The sequence below is a fragment of the Sapajus apella genome, unplaced genomic scaffold, assembly GCF_009761245.1.
Source record: "Sapajus apella isolate SASKATOON/1434 unplaced genomic scaffold, GSC_monkey_1.0 scaffold12, whole genome shotgun sequence".
Classification (NCBI taxonomy): Eukaryota; Metazoa; Chordata; class Mammalia; order Primates; family Cebidae; genus Sapajus; species Sapajus apella.
Genome location: NW_022436952.1, coordinates 14,727,781 through 14,751,488, shown reverse-complemented (window position 1 = coordinate 14,751,488; position 23,708 = coordinate 14,727,781). Strand labels below are relative to the sequence as shown.

At 45.2% G+C, this 23,708-nt stretch overlaps 3 long non-coding RNA genes, 2 other non-coding genes and 1 pseudogene across 7 annotated transcripts in view; 2 read left to right on the top strand and 4 right to left on the bottom strand.

Annotated features, from left to right (window-relative positions):
- Positions 1-23,708, bottom strand: part of LOC116553035 — a 42,197-nt gene that overhangs the window by 15,177 nt on the left and 3,312 nt on the right. For 2 of the 3 annotated variants that reach the window (XR_004269605.1, XR_004269607.1), the window contains exons 2-3: positions 19,765-19,809; positions 7,915-8,050 (exon numbers count right to left, since the gene is read on the bottom strand). This is a non-coding gene — a long non-coding RNA (uncharacterized LOC116553035). Of the gene's footprint in view, positions 1-4,385; positions 4,417-7,914; positions 8,051-19,764; positions 19,810-23,708 lie in introns of those variants that run through there. The other variant, XR_004269606.1, reaches the window with a different exon arrangement.
- Positions 420-3,915, bottom strand: LOC116553036. Its single transcript, XR_004269608.1, has 2 exons — positions 3,692-3,915; positions 420-650 (listed from the first exon to the last, which is right to left on the bottom strand). It is a non-coding gene; the product is annotated as an uncharacterized LOC116553036 (long non-coding RNA).
- LOC116553576 lies at positions 672-775 on the top strand. The gene has a single exon (XR_004269818.1). It is a non-coding gene; the product is annotated as a small nucleolar RNA U13 (small nucleolar RNA).
- Positions 2,006-23,131, top strand: LOC116553037. Its single transcript, XR_004269609.1, has 3 exons — positions 2,006-2,017; positions 6,791-6,796; positions 23,004-23,131. It is a non-coding gene; the product is annotated as an uncharacterized LOC116553037 (long non-coding RNA).
- Positions 3,351-3,472, bottom strand: LOC116553568. The gene has a single exon (XR_004269810.1). It is a non-coding gene; the product is annotated as a small nucleolar RNA SNORA26 (small nucleolar RNA).
- LOC116553034 lies at positions 10,787-16,306 on the bottom strand (annotated as a pseudogene).

Genomic DNA, 23,708 nt, shown 5'->3' with positions numbered 1-23,708 from the left:
AAAATCAGCAGCAGCCGGGTGCAGAGACTGAGGCAGTGGCTTACACCTGTAATCCCTTTGGGAGGCTGTGGTAGATCACCTGAGGTCGGGATTTCGAGATCAGCCTGGCCAAGATGGTGAAACTCATCTCTACTAAAAACACAAAAATGAGTTGGGTGTGGTGGCAGGTGTCTGTAATCCCAGCTAGTGGAGAGGCTGAGGCCGGAGAATCGCTTGAACCTGGGAGGCAGGGGTTGCGGTCACACCACTGCACTCCAGCCTGGGCGACAAGAGCGTAACTCTGTCTCAAAAAAAAAAAAAAAAAAATCAGCAGCATGCATAACTATGTGAATGTACTTAATGCTGCTGAACTGTACACCTAAACATGGTTAAAAAAGTAATTTTTATGTTATCTATAGTTTACACAAATAAAACAATTATACCAGCAGTCAATCAGATACTTATTAGGGCCCTAGGGCTAATCCCATGTAAATGGTTCTGATAGCCAATAACTGTTCTTTCTTGCAATCATTGACCAAAACTTCATTGAGCACCTATTATGTGCCCATCACTATGCTAGGCACTAGGGGTAAAGAGGCTATACTTTTGACCTTAAAAAGCTTCCTGCAAACAAAAGAACATTCATCATAGCTGTTTGCCATCCTGGGACCCTGTTAAAGAAAAAAGAGTAGATGCTTTTGTAGTTCACGAGCACGATGATTGGGTGTTCATGCTTATGTGTGAGATGTGCCACCCTCGAACCTTGTTACAAGGACAGCACATTACCCATCTGGCATGAGAAGAAAAAGGAAAAAACAGTAGGCCCCAAACAAGGCCAAATTCCATGTTTCCAAACCAAAACCAAAGTTGTTTACTTGTAAGATCTGATCTTCAAGAAATCAAGAGAGAGATGATAACCAAATCCCATTGAGCCAACAAGATTTCACTTATATTCTTACGAGGAAAGTAATCTTGAAATGATCAATCCACCATTTGTTCATTGTTCCTGCTTTCCTCTGTCTCTTTCCGCCTATAAAACATACCCATTCTGTCCAGTTCATTGGAACTCCTTTCTATTTTGTAGATTGGATGCGGCGTGGTTCATGAATTGCTAATAAAAGTGAATCAGATTTTTGAAACTGAATTCATTGATTCTTTGTTCTTTGATGACCATCCCATCCCCAATTTCAGGTTCTTTTTCTTTCTTTGTCTATAGATCTATCTATAGTTATCATTAAGCAGCAATGGCTAAAAGCAATTATAGCCATTTGAGAAGCACTTTCTTTCTCTAGTCTTTTTGCCTTGCTCCTCACTAGCACAGTATTTAAGAGGACAGATTCTGGAGTCCAACAAGCCAGACTCAGATCCTAGCTCTATCACACACTAGATCTGTGACCGGAGCCAGTTAGTTAATTTCTGTGTGCCTCCATTTTCTTGTCTCTAGAATGGGGACACAAATAGTACCTGCTTTTTACGATTGTTGTGAAGATTGAATGAGGTATTTCACATAAACACTTAGCCCAATGCCTGGTACAGAGTAAGTGCTGAATAAACATCAGCTATCATTTATTAGTGCCTTATTAGAGCTTTCTTGTTCTAAGCTTCAGTTTACCCTGTGATGCTGGCATTTCTGGCCCACCAGTGTAAGTTGTAGTCAAGAAGTCTGTATCGGCCGGGCGCAGTGGCTCAAGCCTGTAATCCCAGCACTGTGGGAGGCCGAGGCGGGTGGATCACAAGGTCAAGAGATCGAGACCATCCCGGTCAACATGGTGAAACCCCGTCTCTACTAAAAATACAAAAAATTAGCTGGGCATGGTGGCACATGCCTGTAATCCCAGCTACTCAGGAGGCTGAGGCAGGAGAATTGCCTGAACCCGGGAGGCGGAGGTTGCGGTGAGCCGAGATCGTGCCATTGCACTCCAGCCTGGGTAACAAGAGCGAAACTCCGTCTCAAAAAAAAAAAAAAAAAAAAAAAAAAAAAAAAGAAGTCTGTATCATAAAATAGAACTACGATACAATCCAGCAGTCTCACTTCTGTGTGTACAGTCATCCCTGCTATCTGTGGGGATTGGCTCTGGGACCTTCCATTGATACCAAAATCCACAGATGCTCAAGTCCCTAATATAAAATGTTGTAGGCCGGGTGTGGTCGCTCATGCCTGTAATCCAAGCACTTTGGAGGCCAAGGTGGGTGGATCACCTGAGGTCAGGAGTTCAAGACCAGCCTGACCAACATAGTGAAACCCCATCTTTAAAAAGAAAAAAAATAAAAATAAAAATAAGTGTTGTAGTATTTTAGCCAGGCTTGGTAGCGTGCACCTGTAGTCCCAGCTGAGGCTGAGATGTGAGGATTGCTTGAGCCCAGGGGATCAAGGCTGCAGTAAGCCATGATGGTGCCACTGTACTCCAGCTTGGGTAATGGAGTGAGACACTGTCTCAAAAAAAAAAGTTGTAGTATTTGCATATGACCTGTGCACATTCTCCTATATACTTCAAATCATCTCTAGATTACTTATAATGCCGAATACAATGTAAATGCTATGTAAATTGTTTTTGTCACTCAGGCTGGAATGCAGTGGCACAACACGGCTCTCTGCAGCCTCCCTCTCCTAGGCTCAATGCGTCCTTCTGCCTCATCCTCCTGAGTAGCTGAGACTACAGATGTGCACCACTGTGCTGGGCTAAATTTTTTACTTTTTTTTTTTTTTTTTTTTGAGATGGAGTCTCGCTCTGTCACCCAGGGTATGGTTCACCCAGGCTAGAATGCAGTGGCATGATGTTGAATCACTGCAACCTCCACCTCCCAGGTTCAAGCGATACTTCCACCTCAGCCTCCCAAGTAGCTGGGACTACAGGCACGCGCCACCATGCCTAGCTAACATATATATATATATATATATATATTTGCATTTTTTAGTGGAGATGGGGTTTCGACATGTTGGCCAGGCTGGTCTTAAACTCCTGATCTCAGGTGATCCTCCCACCTCAGCCTCCCAAAGTGCTGAGATTACAGGCTTGAACCACCATGCCTGGCTAATTTTTCTACTTTTTTGTAGAAACGGGGCAACCTTATGTTGCCCAGGTTGGTCTTGAACTTCTGGGCTTAAGTGATCCTCCCATCTTGGCCTCCCAAAGTGCTGGGATTATAGGCATAAGCCACTGCCCATGGCCTAAATAGTTGTTATACTCTATTGTTTGTTAGTTTATTTTGAGACAGAGTTTCGCTCTTTTTCCCCAGGCTGGAATGCAGTGGCTCACGGCAACTGTTTAATTTACTTGAAATTTGATAAGGGAACAGAATTTAAATGACCTCACCCCACCGCACACACACAATGGTAACTATAATGATGACAGTTTTTTTTTTTTTTTTTCAGGTATGACACCAGACAGGATCCAAAGAGGAGATTTCCAGTCTCTTCTCTGGGTTTTATGGAGACTTACTTTACCGTTCTCTGTTAGCCTCTTAAAGCACTGGGTCAACCTTAAAAGGGCACAAGAAAGGGCAAATGACAGGTATTTTAATTAATTTGATTGTAATGATCACTATATAATGTATATGTATATCAAATCATGTTGTACAATTGAATATATACAATTTTTATCTGTAAATTAAATTTTTTAATTAAAAAATATTGACTGCTGCAAGCTCAAGAGACTAAAAGGAAAAATAAAATGGATTCTGTGTCTCAGACATCTCCTGGTTCTTCATTTACCTGTAGCTTTACTCACACTTCTTGCCTCTCCCTGCAAGGGACCCGTAGCTGGTTCACAGCCACTGGGGAGCACCCTCGAGTTAGGGCTGATCTGTTCTTCCTCCTGACAGGTGCTTCAGATCCCAGCCAGCAAAGATCACTTTCAGAAACTTTCACTTTCATATCTAGCCAGAAGTGGAAAGTGGGCATGCCCTTCCAAACACTTGGCAGGAAGCTGGTTCCCAACCACAAGAAGCAATAAAACCAAGGCCACTCCTGCAGAAGAAGGCTTCTAACAGCTCAGGATTCAAGCTCTATGGAGGTAACTTCCAGCCACAGTAGCAGTGTTTGTAAGTGTGGCTTTGTCAGTATTTATCAGAGCCCCCCTTCACTCTCATCACATTCCCTGAGGACCTCCTTGCACACCTCACCTTTTGTGGCTGAATCACCCGCCTGCAGAACTAGAAAACAAAGAAGGTGGGCCGAACGCGGCGGCTCACGCCTGTAATCCTAGCACTTTGGGAGGCCAAGGCCGGCAGATCACTTGAGGTGGGGCATTAGTGATCAGCCTGACCAACATGGAGAAACCCTGTCTCTACTAAAAATACAAAAAAAAAAAAAAAATTAGCCAGGTGTGGTGGCGCATGCCTGTAATCCCAGCTACTTGGGAGGCTGAGGCCGGAGAAGCACTTGAGCCTGAGAGGCAGAGGTTGTGGTGAGCTGAGATCATGCCATTGCACTCCAGCCTGGGCAACAAAAGCGAGACTCCATCTCAAAAAATAAAAAAAGAAAAAAGAAAACAAAGAACATGAATTCAGGACAGTTACATGCAAAAATGCTGCTAGGCTGAGCCAAGACAAAGATTGGAGGACACATTTGCAGAGAAATATGACTTTTTTTTTTTTTTTTTTTGAGACAGAGTCTTCCCCTGTTGCCCAGGCTAGAGTGCAGTGGCGCCATCTCAGCTCACTACAGCCTCCACCTCTGTGGTTCAAGCCATTCTCCTACCTCAGCCCTCCAAGTAGCTGGGATTACAGGCATGCGCTACCATACCTGGCTAATCTTTGTATTTTTAGTAGAGACAGGTTTTTGCCATGTTGGCCAGGCTGGTCTCAAACTCCTGACCTCAAGTGATCCACCCGCCTCGGCCTCCCAAACTGCTGGAATTACAGGCATGTACTCCAGCACCCAGCCCTGACAGTGTATTTTTGACTGTCTTTTAAATTTTTTCAGGATTTCCATTTTTTTATTAATCTGTAATGAGAACTTGGAGACATTTGGAGAAAATCTGAATGTAGAATCTTTCTAGATAAGAACAGTATTCTTCTAGTCATTCATAGTCATTTCAACCTAATCCTTATTTCAATGATTTTTTTTTTAGCAATTATCCCTTTTTGAGAAATTCCAAGACATCTAATATGGATCTTTCTTCTTATCTTTAAAAAAAATTAATAGACTTTATCTTTTAGAGCAGTTTCAGGTTTATAGAAACATTGGGCAGAAAGTATGGAGAGTTTCTACACACCTCCTCTTCCCAGGCACACCGTTTCCTCTACTATTAACTCTTGCAATGTTAGTTACTACTTATTAGTGTGCTACATTTGTTACAATTGACAGATCAATATTGATACATTATTACTAACTCAGGTTCATAGTTTATATTAGGGTTTGTTCTTTGTGTTGTATAGTTCTATGAATTTTGACAAATGCCTAATATCATGTACAGTATCAGAATAGTTTCACTGCTCTAAAAGTTCCCTGTGCTCCATCTATTCATCCCTCCTTCCCTTCTAATCCCTGGCAACCGCTGATCGTTTTACTGTCTCTATAGTTTTTCCTTTTCCAGGTTATTGTCAGAGCACTGGTTCATGCCTGTAATCCCAGCACTTTGGGAGACCAAGGCAGGTGGATCACCTGAGGTCAGGAGTTAGGGACCAGCCTGGCCAACATTGGTGAAACCCTGTCTCTACTAAAAACTACCAAAATTAGTTGGGCATGGTGGTGGCACGCACCTATAGTCTCAGCTACTCGGGAGGCCGAGGCATGAGAATCTCTTGAACCCAGGAGGCAGAGGTTGCAGTGAGCCAAAATCACACCATTGTACTCCAGCCTTGGCTACACAGCCAGACTCTGTCTCAAAAAATAATAATAATAAATAGAATATATACAGAGAGTCACACAATATGTATCATTTTTCAGGTTGGCTTCTTACATTTAGCAATATGAATTTAAGTTTCCTCCATGTCTTTTTTGTTTTGTTTTTTGATTTTTGAGATGGGGGTTTTACTGTTTTTCCCAGGCTAGTTACAAACCTCCATGTTTTTTCCTGGCTTGATGGCTCATTCTCCACCCCCCCCATTTTTTTTTATTGTGATAAAATACACACAACATAAAATTTACCATTGTAAACCTTTTGGGGGAGGCGATGGAGTCTTGTTCTGTCACCCAGGTTGGAGTGCAATGGCATGATCTTGGCTCACTGCAACCTCTGCCTCCTGGGTTCAAGCAATTCTCACGCCTTAGCCTCTAGAATAGCTGGAATTACAGGCACACACCATCACACCCAGCTAATTTTTGTATTTTTAGTAGAGACGTTGGCCATGTTGGCCAGGCTGGTCTCAAACTCTTAACCTCAGGTGATCCATTCATCTTGGCCTCCCAGAATGCTGGGATTATAGGCATGAGCCACTATGCCCAGCCCACTGTAACCGTTTTTAGGTGTACAGTTTAGTGATATTAAATACATTCATAATGTTCTGGTGCCATAACCAGTATTCAGCTCAAGAACCCTTTTCATCTTGTAAAACAGAAACTTTATATCCATTAAGTAATAAAATTCTCCTTCCTCCTTGTTTTTTAGAGATGTGGTCTCACTTTGCCCCCCAGGCTACAGCGCAGTGACACAATCATAGCTCACTGTAGCCTCGAACTCCTGGTCTCAAGGGATCCTTCTGCTTTAGCCTTCCAAGTAGCTGGGGTTACAGGTGCGAGCCGCTGCACCAGGCTTGCTTTTCTGACAGGTTCTTGAAGGGACTCCATTAAAGCCTAATGAATCGGAGGCATCCCAGGAGTGAGCTTTCCTTCACCCTTTTGTATAAAGCTTCCCTTTGCTTTGTGAAGATCTGAGTGGCTATTGTTACAAAGAGAATCAGGTTTCACTCTTAGGCAGCGGGTTCAGAAATAGAAAAAACACCAACTTGCTCAGACATGTGTATCAAATGGCAAGATGATCTCACCAAGCACTGTCTTCCTCAGAATTTATTTTGGGTGCAACACACATTAAGGACATAGTGGTAAACCAGGCTTCGAAGCCATCTGTGTGAGCGATTTGCCAGAGGCATGAAAACATCCTATCCCCCATGTCTCTGAAAAGGAGAGATCTTTGCCTCCACCACAGGCACAGGCAAGTAGCCTGCAAATTGCTTCCCACTCAACACAATAGTTCTTGTTGCTATTTTATTTGCGAGCTACGTCACACATGCAGAGGAGTAATGAAAACATATATGTGTAATTCAATTTTCAGTATAAATTGAACACCCATATAACCACCACCAGTCTAAAATAGTATTCAGCCGCCTCCCAGCAGCCCCTATGTGTCCCCCTATTCCATCCCCCTCCCTCCCCCAGAGGTGGCCACTATCCTAACTTATGAAACTATTTTCTTGCTTTTCTCTTTAGTGTTACAACTAAGTTTGTAACACTTAGTTGGTTAGAAGCATCAGTTGGTGAATGTCATATAAATGGAATTAGACCAGGTGTGGAGGTTCACACCTGTAATCTCAGCAATTTGGGAGGCCGAGGCAGGTGAATCACCTAAGGTCAGGAGTTTGAGACCAGCCTGGCCAACGAGGTGAAACCCCGTCTCTATGAAAAATATAAAAAACTAGGCGGGCGTGGTGGCGGGCACCTGTAATCTCAGTTCCTTGGGAGGCTGAGGCGGGAGAATTGCTTCAACTCAGGAGGTGGAGGTTGCAATGAGTCAAGATTGTGCCACTGCACTTCAGCCTGGGCAACAGAGGGAGACCCTGTCTCAAAAAAAAAAAAAAAAAAAAAAAAAAAGGGAATGAAATTGTGACTTGTTTCTTCCTCACAATTGTTCTTGGACAAGGCATGAAAAAGGCCTTTTTGGTGCTTCCTGATGTTTGCCGGGATGGTAGATTCAGGAGTATGCTGTCTTCACAAACATTTCTGGCCTCAAAGACACACTGAGCAGCTTGGGCCTCCTAGCTCAGTCACTTACTAACTGTGTGACCTCTCTTGTTCTCCTTTGTAAAATCAGAATGGATTATTCCTGTAGACATGAGCACCTCAAGAGCAGGAAGTGTTCCTCATTTGCCATTCTGTTCTCAAGAACTCGCAGTGCCTGGTGCCTGATGAATCCTGAGTGAACGCAGGAGACATGGTGAGATCATGTATGTAAGGACTTGATGCCACCCCCGATTTATAACAACTGCTCAATACATGAGAGCCAATCTTATTATTGCCATGGTGTTATTTATTTGAATACGTGCCTGCCTGTGGGAGGCAGCCTCTCAGATGGCCGCCAAGGAGTCTCACCGCCTGGTATTCTTGTATTTGTACATCCCTTGACTGTACACTGGATATATTCACTCACTCCTAAGAAATAGGATGCAGCAGAAGGGATGGAATGTCACTTCCAAAATTATAAAAGACCATGGCTTTTATTTTGGGTCCTGTTTCTCACTGAGGTCTCTTGGATTGCTCACCCTGGAGGAAGCCAGCTGCCATGTCCTGAGGCAGCCCTGCGGGGAGGCTCAAGTGATGAGGGGACTGAGTCCTGTAGACAACCACGAATGTGAGCTTGGGAGTGGATTCTCCATCCAGCTGAGCCTTTGGATGAGGCTGTGGTCTAGGCTCACAGCTTGACTGCAACCTCAGGAAATACCTTCAGCCAGAGGCACCCAGCTAAGCCATGCCTGGATTCCTGACCCACAGAAACTGTGAGATAACAAATGTTTGTTGTTTTCCACAACTACATTTTGTGGCAACTAGTTACATAGTAATACAGTAAAAAAGTACCAGTGCCGTACCTTTTATTTTTTGAGACGGAGTCTCACTCTGTCACCCAGGATGGAGTACAGTGATGCTATCTGGGCTCACTGCAACTTCTGCCTCCCGAGTTCAAGCGATTCTCTTGCCTCTGCCTGCTGAGTAACTGGGACTACATGCGCGTGCCACCACGCCCAGCTAATTTTTTGCATTTTTTAGTAGAGACGGGGTTTCACTGTGTTAGTCAAGATGGTCTCGATCTCCTGACCTCGTGATTCGCTTGCCTCAGTCTCCCAAAGTGCTGGGATTACAGGTATGAGCCACTGCACCCAGCCAACTAATGCAGTGCCCTTTCTTGGGTGAAAAGAGTGCTGGCAATTTTTAAAGCATGTGGCAGACAAGGAGATGCACTGTTCAGATCCCCATTTAAGGGTGGACTCATTGCCTGGCTCCGAGGAGTTCAGTTCATTGACAACCTTCAAGTCCAGCTCAGCTTTCCAGCTCAGATCAAGCTCTTCTTGGGACATTCTCCCTAGCCAATGACTGGACAAGGGGGTGGAACAAGGGCCTAGCCATCTCTGCTCAATGCTGGACCCCTCCAATGAGTAGTTTTTGCTTCAGAGCTTCATGTTTGGCTGGCAAAGACTTTGACAGGTCTCCTTTCATGGATGTTGCTCCCCAATATTTTCCATCCCTACCATAGCTTCTGTTTCCAGAGAATTCATTCTGTAATGAAATACCTACTACACAAAAACTCAAGCTTTCAGCCAGGTGCAGAAGTTCTCACCTGCAATCCCAGCACTTTGGGAGGCCAAGGCGGGAGGATCGCTTGAGCTCAGGAGTTCAAGACTGGCCTGGCCAATATAGTGAGACCCTGTCTCTGACACACACACACACACACACACACACACACACACAGCCAGGCATGGTGGTGCATGTCTATAGTCCTATCGGGAGACTGAGGCAGGAGAATCACCTGAGCCTAGGAGGTCTAGGCTGCAGCGAGCCACGATCGTACCTGTACTCCAGCCTGGGTCACAGAGTGAGAGCCTGCCTCTAACAAACAAACGAATAAAGACTCAAGCTTTGTAGCCAGCCCCGACCTGAGTCCAAATACAGACTGCCTCTTGCTAACTCTGCAACCCTGGGCAAATTACTTAACTTTTCTGAGCCTTGATTTTCTCATGTGTGGAATGGATGACAAATAATGCAAGAGATGAAATGGGATATTTATAGTGTAAAACAGAGTGCCCAGCTTCTGGTAAGTACTAGTTAAAGGAGAACATTTTTTGTTTGTTTTTTGAGACAGTGTCTCCCTCTGTCACCCAGGCTGGAGTGCAGTGGCACAATCTTGGCTCACTGCAACCTCTACCTCCTGGGTTCAAGCGATTCTTGTGCCTCAGCCTCCTAAGTAGCTGAGATTACTGATGTGGGCCACCACGCCCGGCTAATTTTTGTATTTTTAGTAGAGATGGCAGGGGGGTGTCACCAGGTTGGCCAGGCTGGTCTTGAATTCCTGACCTCAAGTGATCCACCCGCCTCGGCCTTCCAAAGTGTTGGGATTACAGGCATGAGCCATGATTCCGGGCCAGGAGAACTGTTATCTATCCACAGACTACACACCAACCAGCCCCTTTACATTTTCCATGAAATGTTACTGGCAATTAGTTCAATACATTGCCTATTAAATCTATAGTAGACCTTTGACATTTGTGAGGATTATACCCTTTACCTTTATGAAAACTCAAACTACCAAATACCACTGTAGTGCATATTGTCACTTATAAAACAAAATAAAGTACAACTCAAAATTACACAATACTCGTGTGTGTGTGTGTGTGTGTGTGTGTGTGTGTGTGTGTGTGTGTGTGTGTTGAGACAGAGTCTCACTCTGTCACTCAGCACCCAGGCTAGAGTACAGTGGCATGATCACAGCTCACTGTGGCCTCGAACTCCTGGGCTCAGACAATTCTCCCACCTCAGCCTCCCAAGTAGCTGGAACCACAGGCAAACATCACCACAGCTGACTAATTTTTATTTTATTTTCATTTTCATAGAGACGGGTCCTCGTTATATTACCCAGGCTGGTCTTGAACTCTTGGGCTCAAGTGATCCTCCTGCCTCAGTGCTAAGTGCTGCGATTACAGGTGTGAGCCACCATGCCCAGCCTTCATTACCCTTTGAGGTCCTTAGCAGTTCTGTAAGTAAGGAGCTAAAGCTGTATAAAGCTATTAAAAATAAGTATGGCTTCAGTCATGCCAAAGCAATCTGGAGGATTGTTTCTCTTGTTGGCACTGAGCCTTATCACATCAGAGGGCTGAGCCACTGCTGAATGCCACCCCTTTAATAAACCCAGACATCTGAAATTTAACAGGTCAAAACCCGTTTCTTCTACAGTCAGTCACCTCGAGAGATAATTCCAAACCAGAAAACAGGAAGCCATCAGTGATACCTCCCTCTTATGCCTACCACCAATCCAACATCATGTCTCGTCTATTCGTTTTCCTTCAAAATGGCCTAAATCCACTCACCCCTTTCAATCATCACTGGTCGCACCCCCACTTCTTCTCTTTCAAGAGCCTCCTCGCAGGGCTTGGTGGCTCACGCCTGTAATCCCAGCACTTTGGGAGGCCAAGGCGGGTGGATCACGAGGTCAAGAGATCGAGACCATCCTGGTCAACATGGTGAAACCCCGTCTCTACTAAAAATACAAAAAATCAGCTGGGCATGGTGGCATGTGCCTATAATCCCAGCTACCCAGGAGGCTGATGCAGGAGAATTGCCTGAACCCAGGAGGCGGAGGCTGCGGTGAGCCAAGATCGCGCCATTGCACTCCAGCCTGGGTAACGAGAGCGAAACTCCGTCTCAAAAAAAAAAAAAGAGCCTCCTCACTTGCTCTCCTCCGGTTTATTCTCCATGCTGCAGCCAGGCAGCTCTTTTTGAAACGCAAACGATTATGAACTTCCACAATTCCCCATGCATTTAGAATAAAGACTATACTCTTTATCAAGATTTCTAAGGCTCTGCGCAAGCTACCCCCAGTCCCTCGCCACAATCCGACGTGCATTCCCCAAACGTGCCCTTCCAGGAGTCAATTTCTCTCTTGTCTTAGATCCAGCCCATAGGCATTCTCTGTGTCTGGAGCTCTCTTCTACCCACTCTGCACTGCAGGCTCCTTTTTCTCTGTGAGGTCTGAGCCTAAACATCACCTCCACAGGGAATCCTTCATTAAGCATCCTCTGAAATAGGTTCCATCGCACACAGCTTCTTTCTGTTATTCACAACCACAGCACCACGGTCATTTCTTTCTTTGCATACATCCCAGTTGGTCACCACACGCTTACTGGTTGGTGGAGGTTTCCCTCTATTTGTTGTAGTTTTTTTGAGTGCAGAGGTCTTATTCCTTTTGTTCATCCAGAGTCATTCCCAGTGCTGACCATAATACAGACTAGATAAATACAGTAAATTCAGTAACTCCCCCTTACCCATGCAGCACGCATTCCAAGACCCCCAGTGGGTGCCTAAAATCGCACATAGTACCAAACCCTTTTTTTTCTCTCTCTCTCTCTTTGTAAGTAGTATATTTTATATAGCTTTCAAGATACATATATTTTTTCCTTTAAAAAACTCTGTTAGAGAGGTTTTTTTTTTTTAAGAAAAAAAAGAATAAAGAAGAAAGAGAGAAAGAAAGAAAGAAAGAAAAAAAAGAATAAAAAAAAAAAGAATGAAGGAGAGGAAGAAAGGAAGAGGAAGAGGGAGAGAGAACGGGGGTGTTGCTTTATTGCCCAGGCTAGAATGCAGTCTAAAAATGGGTATGAGATATGAAAAAAAAAAATGAGGGAAGAAAATAACCAACAAGCAGCCAACCAATATTTCATTTAAACCTGTAAATAGGTGTGATGTGGTACTGATAAGAGGGTATATTTTGTGTATTTAAAGTGGAGAGTTCTATAAATGTTAATTAAGTTTACTTGTTCCGGATCTGAGTTCAAATCCTGGATATCAATGTTAATTTTCTGTCTCATTGATCTGTCTAATATTGATGTTGAAGTCTCCCAATATTATTGTGTGGGAGTCTAAGTCTCTTTATAAGTCTTATATATCTGGGTATTCCTATATTGGGTGCGTATATATTTAGGATCTTTAGCTCTTCTCGTTGCATTGATCCTTTTATCATTATGTAATATCCTTCTTTGCTTCTTTTGATCTTTGTTGCTTTAAAGTCTATTTTACCAGAGGCAAAAATTGCAACTACTGCTTTTTATTTATTTATTTATTTTTGCTCTCCATTTGGTTGGTAAATCTTTCTCCATCCCTTTGTTTTGAGTCTTTGTGTATCCTTGCATGTGAGATGGGTCTGGATGCAGCATAACGATGGGTTTTGGCTTTTTTTTGCCTGTCTGTGTCTTTGGATTGGGGGATTTAGTCTATTTAAATTTAGAATTAATAATAATATATGTGAGTTAATACTGCCATTTAATGTTAGCTGGCTGTTTTGCCCATTAGTTGATGTAAATTCTTTTTTTTTTTTTTTTTTTTTGATACAGAGTTTCACTCATGTTACCCAGGCTGGAGTGCAATGGCACGATCTCGGCTCACCGCAACCTCCGCCTCCTGGGTTCAGGCAATTCTCCTGCCTCAGCCTCCTGAGTAACTGGGATTACAGGCACGCACCACCATGCCCAGCTAATTTTTTGTATTTTTAGTAGAGACGGGGTTTCACCATGTTGACCAGGATGGTCTCGATCTCTTGACCTCGTGATCCACCCGCCTCAGCCTCCCAAAGTGCTGGGATTACAGGCTTGAGCCACCGTGCCCGGCCATTGATGTAAATTCTTGATTATGTTGATGCTCTTTACTTTTCAGTATTTTTTAGAAAGGCTGATACTGGTTGTTCCTTTCTATGTACAGTGGTTCTTTCAGAAGCTCCTGTAAAGCAGGCCTGGTGGTGATGAAATCTCTGAGTGCTTGCTTGTTCACAAAAGATTTTATTTTTCCTTCACTTATGAAGCTTAGTTTGGCTGGATGTAAAATTCTGGGTTGAAAGTTCTTTTCTTTAAGGACGTTGAATATTGGCCCCCAGTCTCTTCTAGCTTGTAGGGTTTCTGCTGAGAGATCTGCTGTGAGTCTGATAGGCTTCCCTTTATGGGTAACCCGACCTTTCTCTCTAGCTGCCCTCAGTATTTTCTCCTTCATTTCAACCCTGGTGAATCTGGCGATTATGTGTCTTGAGGTTGGTCTTCTTGAGGAATATCTTTTTGGTGTTCTCTGTATTACCTGGAGTTGAATATTGTCCTGCCTTGTTAGGTTGGACAAGTTTTCCTGAACAATATCCTGAAGCGTATTTTCCAGCTTGGATGGATTCTCTTCGTCACATTCAGGTACACCTATCAAGCATAGATTAGGTCTTTTCACATAGTCCCATATTTCTTGGAGACTTTGCTTGTTCTTTTTCATTCTTTTTTCTCTAATCTTATCTTCTCGTTTTATTTCATTAAGTTGGTCTTCGACCTCTGATATCTTTTCTTCTGCTTGATCAATACGGCTGTTAAAACTTGTGCATACTTCGCGAAGTTCTCGTGTTGTGTTTTTCAGCTCCATCAATTCACTTATATTCCTCTCTAAATTGTGTATTCTTGTTAACATTTCGTCAAACCTTTTTTCAAAGTTCTTAGTTTCTTTGCATTGGGTTAGAACAAGTTCTTTTAATTCCCAGAAGTTTCTTATCATTCACCTTTTGAAGCCTGCTTCTGTTAATGGAACACAGTCTTTCTCCATCAGGCCTTGTTCTGTTGCTGATGAGGAACTGTGATCCCCTGTAGAGGGAGAGGTGTTCTGATTTTGGGTATTCTCAGCCTTTTTAGGCTGGTTTCTTCCCTTCTTTATAGATTTATCCATCTGTGGTCTTTATAATTATCGTCTTTATAATTGGGTTTCTGAGTGAACGTCCAACTTGTTGATTCCCAGCGCTAAAATCTGAGCAACCCACTGCAATGGCCAAAACAGCAGCATTAAGATTGATGGTGCTTTTCTGACTCTGCACCAAGAACCGCAGCACCAAGCGGGCTGGCGATGCCGTGGGGCTCCTCCGCTGGGAATCTCCTGGTGCCTGAGCAAGAAAAATTCATCTGAAAGTGTGGCATCCTCTCGTTCTCTGCACTTTCACTGGGAGCTACAATCCCGAGCTGCTAGTGATCAGCCATCTTAGATCTCTCTCCAAGAGGTTTTGTTCTTGAATTTTGCTGGTCATCCTCATGGTTCCAAGCCCCAAACTCCGGGTGGTGCAGGCAGCCAGAGGGGGTGGCTGGGGGCCCACGTGGCCTGTCCTGGTGGCGCTGGCAGTCTGTGGAGCAGCTGTGCCCCGTCTTGCCACAGATCATGCATGGCTGCCATGTGAGCTAAAACATCCATTTATTTCAAAGCAATAATAATTTAAAATTATAAAAATCTTTCCACTGCTGAACTTTTAGAGGGTGAGGTTAGACAAAGGTGGGAGGGGGTTGGGGGACGCCCCAGAGGGGACCATGTGGCTCATACTTTCTGGAGCCAGTGGGCCAGTGGGCTGTATAAAGATATTGTTAAAGCTGCTAAAGCTGTATAAAGCTATTAAAAATAAGTATGGCTTCAGTCACGTCAAAGCAATTTGGAGGATTGTTTCTCTTGTTGGCCCTGAACCTTGCACATCAGAGGGTTGAGCCGCTCACATCCTGGCTGGTGAGTGCTGCAGGCCCCCGCCTGTTCCACGGGTCCTGCCTGCCACGAGCACCGGCCCACGCGGGCTCAGGAGTTACTTGTGGTGTTCTAGTTGCCTAGTTGCTGGGCGAGCTGCAGGAGGAGGACGATGCGGAGGAGAAGCTCATCCCAGCCAGGCCCAGGGGGTTCGTGGCCGTGTTCTGTCCAGTGAGGCTGTTTCGGCAGACAGGGCAGCTGTCGCGCTGCTCCAGCCAGGGCACGACGCAGCCGCCGTGGAACAGGTGGCTGCAGGGCAGCTGGCGCTCGCGCTCGCGCAGCCGGTAGTCGTCCTTGCACACCGGGCACTGGAGTCCGGAGCGCACGTGCTCCTCGGTGACGGGGACGGTGGGGAGGGCCTGGATTTTCTCTTTATCTGCCGGTGGGGGGCACGTGCTTTCAAGCTGCGTGATGGCGTCCAGGCCGTTGGCTCCCCAGGCGGGGACCGTAGGGTTTGGGTACTGGACTCCCCCAGGACCCAGGCGGGGGATGGTGGCCGGCTTGGTGAGGCCGGCGCGGGGCTGCCAGGCGCTGGGCGGGGCGGGGACTGATGCTCTCCCTCCCGCCGGCTCTCAGGGTCCTGGCCGTCGTCAGCCTGTGCCCCAGGAGAGAACGTGGGGATCTCCATGCAGTCGTCAAAGATGCCCAAAGCAAACTGCTCGAAGTCCTGCGGCCGCATGCACAGGTGCTGGTCCAGGTTCTCCAGCGGCGGCAGGCTCTGGTCCGTGGGGGCTGCGAGGGGGCAGAAGCGTTTTCTGTGCTCCTGGTCTCTTCCGGAAGCTCCTCGATAAAACCAAACTCGCATCCCGGGCAGATAGAATCCGGCAGGCGCGGGACGATCTCCACGGAGCAGCGGTGGCAGAAGTACCGTCCCAGGCGCCGGGACGCCTCCTCCATCTGCCTCAGCCTCCCAAAATGCTAGGATTACAGGCATGAGCCACTGTGCCCAGCCTGATTTAATATTTTTGGACTACAGTTGACCGCAGGTAACTGAAATCGTGGATAAGTGGGGACTACTTGATTTTTTGTTTGAATTTTCTAGCTAAGACTATCAGGGTTTTTTAAAAAGTATTTTGTTGTTTTGAGACAGAGTTTTGCTCTTGTTGCCCGGGCTGGAGTGCAATGGCGCCTCACTGCAACCTCAGCCTCCCAGGTTCAAGAGATTCTCCTGCCTCAGCCTCCTGAGTAGCTGGGATTACAGGCATGCACCACCATGCCCAGCTAATTTTTTGTATTTTTAGTAGAGACGGGGTTTCACCGTGTTGACCAGGATGGTCTCGATCTCTTGACCTCGTGATCCACCTGCCTCGGCCTCCCAAAGTGCTGGGATTACAGGCTTGAGCCACCGCGCCCAGCCTAATTTTGTATTTTTAGTAGAGATGGAGTTTTTCCATGTTGGTCAGGCTGGTCTCAAACTCCCGACTTCAGATGATCCACCCTCCTGGGCCTCCCAAAGTGCTGGGATTACAGGTGTGAGCCACTGCACCTGGGCTTTAACTTTTGTTTTGTTTTGTTTTTGAGACAGGGTTTCTCTTTGTTGCCCAGGTTGGAGTGCAGTGGTGCCATCCCAGCTCACCTTTCTGCCTTCTAGGCTCAAGCAATCATCCCACCTCAGCCTCCCTCACAGCTGGGACTACAAGTGCCTGCAACCATGCCTGGCTAATTTTGTGTTTTTTGTAGAGAAGCATTTCACAATTTCACCATGCTGCCCAGGCTTATCTTGAACTCCTGGGCTCAAGTGATTCACCTGCCTCAGGCTTTCAAAGTACTGGGATTACAGACGTGAGCCACATGGCCAAGAATATCAATTTTACCTTTAACAGATATTTTCCTTTTTCTTTTTCTTTTCTTTTCTTTCTTTCTTTTCTTTTCTTTTCTTTTCTTTATTTATTTATTTATTTATTTATTTATTTATTTTTTTTTTTACAGGATCTCACTCTGTTACCTGGGCTGGAGTGCAATGACACTGCAATCTCAATCTCTTGGGCTCAAGTGATTCTCCCACCTCAGGCTCCCAAGTAGCTGGAACCACAGGCATGCACCACCCTATTTGGCTACTTTTTAAAATTTTATGTAGAGGCCAGGTCTCACTATGCTGCCCAGGCTGGTCTTGAACCCCTGACTCAAATGATCCTCCTGCCTTACCTCCCAAATTGCTGGAATTACAGGCATGAGCCATCGCACCTAGCCAACAGTTATTTTTCTTTACTGCAAGAGCTTTACATTGTCATGGCAGAAAAGATTAGACTGTATAGATTAAATTAAAAAATAAAATTATGTTACCCCACATTTAGAGATAGCCACTATTTGCCTTCAGATATACTCCTCCAGGGCAGTTTTAATCTCGATGCAGGAATATATATGCTCCCAAGTCCTTCAACTTTCTGTGGTTGCCTGTTCTTTGACAGCCAAATAAAATGTCTTGGTCCCATGCCACATGCTGAGGGACATCAAGTCTTCTTCTGGTAATTTTCCAGTCCCTGATTCAGCTGAATTCCCACATCCATTTCCTGACAGGTCTGTCTGCTCTCTTCTCTGTTTTGTCCCTGCACCCTCTACTTTGTCTCCATCTATCTCCTCCTTTGTCCCCAAAAGTCACCAAGCACTAAGTGGATAACAGATTCTTCTTCTTCTTTTTATTGTTTGTTTTTTGAGTGTCACTGTGTCGCCCAGGCTAGAGTGCAGCGGCGTGATCTTGGCTCACTACAACCTCCACCTCCTGGGTTCAAGTGATTCTCCTGCCTCAGCCTCCCAAGTAGCTGGGGCTACAGATGCGCGCCACCACGCCCGGCTAATTTTTTGTATTTTTAGTAGAGACGGGGTTTCACCGTATTAACCAGGATGGTCTCGATCTCTTAACCTCATGATCCACCTGCCTTGGCCTCCCAAAGTGCTGGCATTACAGGCGTGAGCCACCAAGCCCGGCCTGGGAACAGATTGTTCTGTACTGGAGTTCAGGATCAAGATGGTGAGCCCAGCCAAGCAGAAAGTGGGAGATGACATAAGGTTCAGCACTGGCCATTGCTGCCAGCCATGGAGATGTCTGGTGGACTTCTGAGTCCAAGGTCCTGGCCTTCTGCCATCTTGGTCTTCTCCCTTCCACCTCTAACCAGGTCCTTCTCCACTTTGCTACACACGTCAGGGCCCTAAAACAGTCTTTCTGACCGATCAGAGAGAAAGATCAGATTCCTGGCACTTCTGCTGTGCAGAACAGCTTAGCTCATCTATGCATCTATACTTTTCTCTCCTGATAGAGCATGTCCAGGTACGTGCTCTTTCACATTGGTGGGGAGGGCTGAGAGTGGGGTGAGGATGGAAACAAAAAAAAAAAAAGAGAGAGAGAGAGATCAAGAGGCTTTCCAAAACTAGGAAACAAGGTGTCACAGGGCCCTAAGACCACCCTCTGGTTCAATGATTCATCTGAAGGGCTCACAGACCTTAAAAAAATGGTTAGACTCATATTTTAGTTCATTGCATTGAAAGAATACAGATTTACATTCTGATCTAGTTTGAATGAAGAAAGAAAGAAGGGAAGAAGGAAAGGAAAGAGGGAAGGAAGGAAGGAAGGAAGGAAGGAGAAGGAAAGAAAGGGGAGGGGAGAGGGGGGAGAGGGGAGCAGAGGACAAGGGAAAGAAATGGAAGGGAAGAAAGAATACAGATTACCAACCAGCCTGAGCAACATGGCAAAACCCCGTTGCTACCAAAAAAAAAAGAAAATTAGCTGGGTGTGATGGGGTGCCTGTAGTCCCAGCTACTGGGGAGATTGAGGTTGGAGGATCACCTGAGCCTGGGAGGTAGAGGTTGCAATGAGCCAAAATCATACCACTTCACTCCAGCCTGGCAGACAGAGACCCTGACTCAAGAAAAAAAACAAGAAAGAAAGAGAAAGGAAAAAGGAAGAAAGAAAGAAAATACCATCATTTGCTTAACTGATCCCATATTATTAGACATTAACTTGTTTTCATTTTCACTGTAATAGCTAACACTTTAACAAATAGCCCTGTAATTATGATGGTTGTGCTTTGTCCAGAGCTGTTATGACTCAAAGAGAAATTCCCACATGATTATTTCCTGGTTCACCTTATGAGGAGGGAGAGCTTCTGTCAGGCTAAATCCTAACACATCTGTCTAGGGGGCCTTACAAGTGTTGTGGCCCCAGGATAGTTACAGGGAGCTGTTTACAGACAATGGGACAATGGGAAGCTGTCCACCTTGATTCCCTGCCCCATCCTCCAAATGGAAGGTGCCTCTCTCTAGAGTCCATCTTGAGGCCTCTGGATTCCTCCTCTTCATTCTACTCTTCCTCTGTTGTCCTGCCCCTCCCCCACCCCACCCTCAGCCCGGGTGCTTCTCACCTTGGAGATCTGCTGTGTCTCAGTCCAGAAACTGCTTTTACAGAGCTGTAAGGAAAGAGGAACTCAAACCAAACCTTAGGGTGCGGTGAATGAACAAGAGAAGGAGAGGAATACATCAAAAATACTCATTGTGAGTTGGACACGGTGGCTCCTGCCTCTAATGTCAACACTTTGGGAGGTCAGGGCAGATGGATTCCTTGAGCCCAGGAGGTCAAGACCAGCCTAGGCAACACAGTGAGACCCCATCTCTACAAAATATTAAAAAACCAGCCAGGCATGGTGGCATGCACCAGTAGTCTCAGCTACTTGGGAGGCTGAGGTGGAAGGATCGCCTGAACCCAGGAGGTTGGTGCTGCTCTAAGCCGTGATCTAGCCACCACACTCCAGCCTGGGTCACAGAGAAAATACGCATTGGAACATTTGGAGCTAGAACTCTGCCACAAAACAAAAGCAGCATCTTCATCTTTCATTCAATAGTTCCTTAAGATAGGTTACAATGTATTAGGCATTGATAATGGTTTGGCTGTGTCCCCACCCAAATCTCATCTTGAATTGTAGCTCCCATAATTCCTAAGTGTTGTGGGAGAAACTCGGTGGGAGGTAATTGAATCATGGGGGCGGCTCCCTTGACACTGTTCTTGTGGTAGTGAATAAGTCTCATAACATCTGATGTTTTTATAAGGCATTTCCCCTTTCGCTTGGATCCCAATTCTCTCTTGTCTGCTGCCATGTGGGATGTGCCTTTCTCCTTCCACCATGATTGTGCGGCCTCTAAGGCATATGGCACTGTGAGTTCATTGACCCTCTTTTCCTTTGTAAAATGCCCAGTCTTGGGTATGTCTTTGTCAGCAGTGTGAAAACAGACTAATTCAGGCATTGATTGTTACAAGCACTTTCCAAATATTAACTTAATTTTCCTAGTATCCTATGAGCTTAGGAACTGTTATTATCCTTACATTACAGACGTGGAAATTGAGGAATGAGGATGTTGAGTAATTTACTCAAGGTCATGCAGCTGTAACTGGCAGAGATGAGATTCCAACCTAGGCCGTCTGCCTCTCTGTCTGCTATGTGACCTCGCCTTGGGAGTGAAATTGAAAAGAATGCAAGCATTTCAAGAATTTCAAAATGGTTGCCCTCCTGAAGGTTTTTATCTATTTTAAACTTCTGTGCAAACAGAACTGTATTCCTTCAATAGTTATTTGTGGAGTGCTTACTATGTGCCAGATCCTGGAGCTACATGGATGAACCAGACATAAGCCTACTGTCAAGGAGTTTCTAGAAAACAGGGCAAGCACCATTCTTGGCTGTCTGTGCTGTGGTATAGACAAAAGCAGGTGCCCCGGAGCAGTCAGAACCATACTTTGTTTAGTTTTAGGGTTAGAAAAGAGTTCCTGGGCCCAAGTGCAGTGGCTCATGCCTATAATCTCAGCTTTTTGGAAGGCCAAGGCAGGAGGACTGCTTGAGTCCAGGAGTTCAAGACCAGCCTGGGCAATACAGTGAGATCCTGTCTTTACAGACTTTAAAAATTAGCCAAATATGGTGGTGCACACCTGTGGTCCCAGCTATTTGGGAGGCTGCGGTGAGAGGATTGCTTGACCCTGGGAGGTCAAGGCTGCAGTGAGCCATCACTGCACTCCAACCTGGGTGACAGACCCTGTCTCAAAAAAATAAATAAATAAAAATAAAAGAAAGAAAAGAAAAAGAAAAGACTTCCTTCAGGGCAGGATTTATTAACTAAGAGCTGGACTGATAAGGAAGAGTTAGCCCGGAGAGGGGGGACTTTGGAACTATAAACAATAGGGCTACATTACAGCTTTTAAGGTCCCTAAGCATTTCACTTTGATGGCCCCTCCCTCCATTAAACAAATATATTAAAATGCATATTTTATGGCAGTGTTGGTATAAACATATACATTACTATTATATATTAAAACACTTGCTGAGTGAGGTGGCCCACACCTGTAATACCAGCATTTTGGGAGGCCGAGGCAGGCCGATCACGAGGTCAGGCGTTTCATGAACTGCCTGGCCAACATGGTGAAACCCCGTCTCTACTAAAAGTATGAAAATTAGCTGGGCGTGGTGGTGGGTACCTGTAAGCCCAGCTACTCAGGAGGCTGAGGCAGGAGAATCACTTGAACCCAGGTGGTGGAGGGTGCAGTGAGCTGAGGCCGCACCATTGCACTCCAGCCCAGTAACAGAGCGAGACTCCATCTCAAAAAACAAAACAAAACAAAACAAAACATTTTTATGATTTAAAAGTCCATTGCTATTCTTTCTGATTGTAAAGAAATTAAAACATGTTCATAGGTCCCTAAAAATATTGTGGCCCTTAGGTGCTGTGCCTTCGGGAGTCAGCAGAAATCAAGCCTGGAGGTGGCAGGTGCAGGTGAGAAAGACCTTTGTCAGCCAAGAAAAGGGTTTAGATGTGATCCTGAAAGTTCTGGGAGCTACATGTGGGTCTGAAGGAGGGCAATTTGAATGGATTCATTTCAGAAAGATCCTGTAGCTTCAGTGTAGAGCAAGGCTGGGAGGACAGGCTGGAGGTGGAGTCATGGGCTCTGAGTGTGTCAGAGGATCCAGGGGAGATCTGAGGCCACCCACAACCTAGGAAGGAGCCCAGGGAAGGGGGCAGACAAACTTCGAGACTAACAAGGTAAAATCAACAGGACTTGGCAACTGGTCAAATGCAGGGGTGAGGGGAGGGGCATCCAAGGAGAGTCCCAGGTTTGGGACTTGGGTGCCTGAGTAGAGTCATTTGTTACACTGGGGATAAAAAGAAAAGGAACAGATTGGAGGGCACAGTAGGAAAAAATAGTTAAGCTTTTATTTTTTAGCAATATTGAGTTTGTGATGCCTTTGATACATCCATGAGAAGAGATTTTTCAGAGGTAATGGGTCAAATGGTTCTTAAAAAATTGCAGTGATTTAAAAAGCATTGGCCAGGTGTGGTGGCTCACACCTGTAATCCCAGCACTCTGAGAGGCTGAGGCAGGCAGATAACAAGGTCAGGAGATTAAGACCATCCTGGCCAACATGGTGTTAGAGACAGAACGCTTGTTCCTAGGTACTACAAGGAAAAATTAGCACTCAGACAAAAAGTTTTCTCAGCAAGGCAATTTTACTTTCTGCAGAAGGTGTGCTCCCGTTAGCCATCTTGCCATGAGAATACAATGAACAAAGGACAGGCAGGCGTATTTATTCCTTACGCATTGAGTCTTTACTGCGGCATTCAGTCTTCGTTGGTTGGAGACAGACCTCACAATCTAAACTGACCCCAACTGGCTAACAACTTATAACTTTTCTAAATAGGTAAAGGCAACAGAGAACAAAGGAAAAGAGGAAGTCCAAATAAGGAATGGAGAGGAAGTTGCTTGGGAAAGGACTTAGAATGTGCTACATGCCTGTGAGCACACCCAGCACAAATATCTTGGTTAAAGTACAAGGACATAGAATGCACTTATTCCCTTATATCTAACAGCTACATAGGACAGGGCTTAACAAAGACTTACTAGCAAAATGCAAGAAAGCTTTGAAGAAAGTTAGTCTTTAAAATAAACTATTATTTCTAACATTTATTATTATTCTTCTTTAACAAGAAGGGAAACTTTGAAGAGGAACTTTTTACTTTCTACACGTGGTAAAACCCTGTCTCTACTAAAATCCAAAAACTTAGCTGAGTGTGGTGGGATACACCTGTAGTCCCAGCTACTTGGGAGGCTGAGGCAGGGGAATCTCTTGAACCTGGGAGACGGAGGTTGCAGTGAGCTGAGATTGTGCTACTGCGCGCCAGCCTGGTGACAAAGCAATACTTCGTCTCAAAAAAAAAAAAGTTTATTCCATGTTAGCCAATTTAAGTTTCCCAGAAGTTCTCAGAGCAACTCCCATTGCTGACCTGACACTGTACAGCTCTAGTGAGGGTTCAGCCAACTCGCATAGCA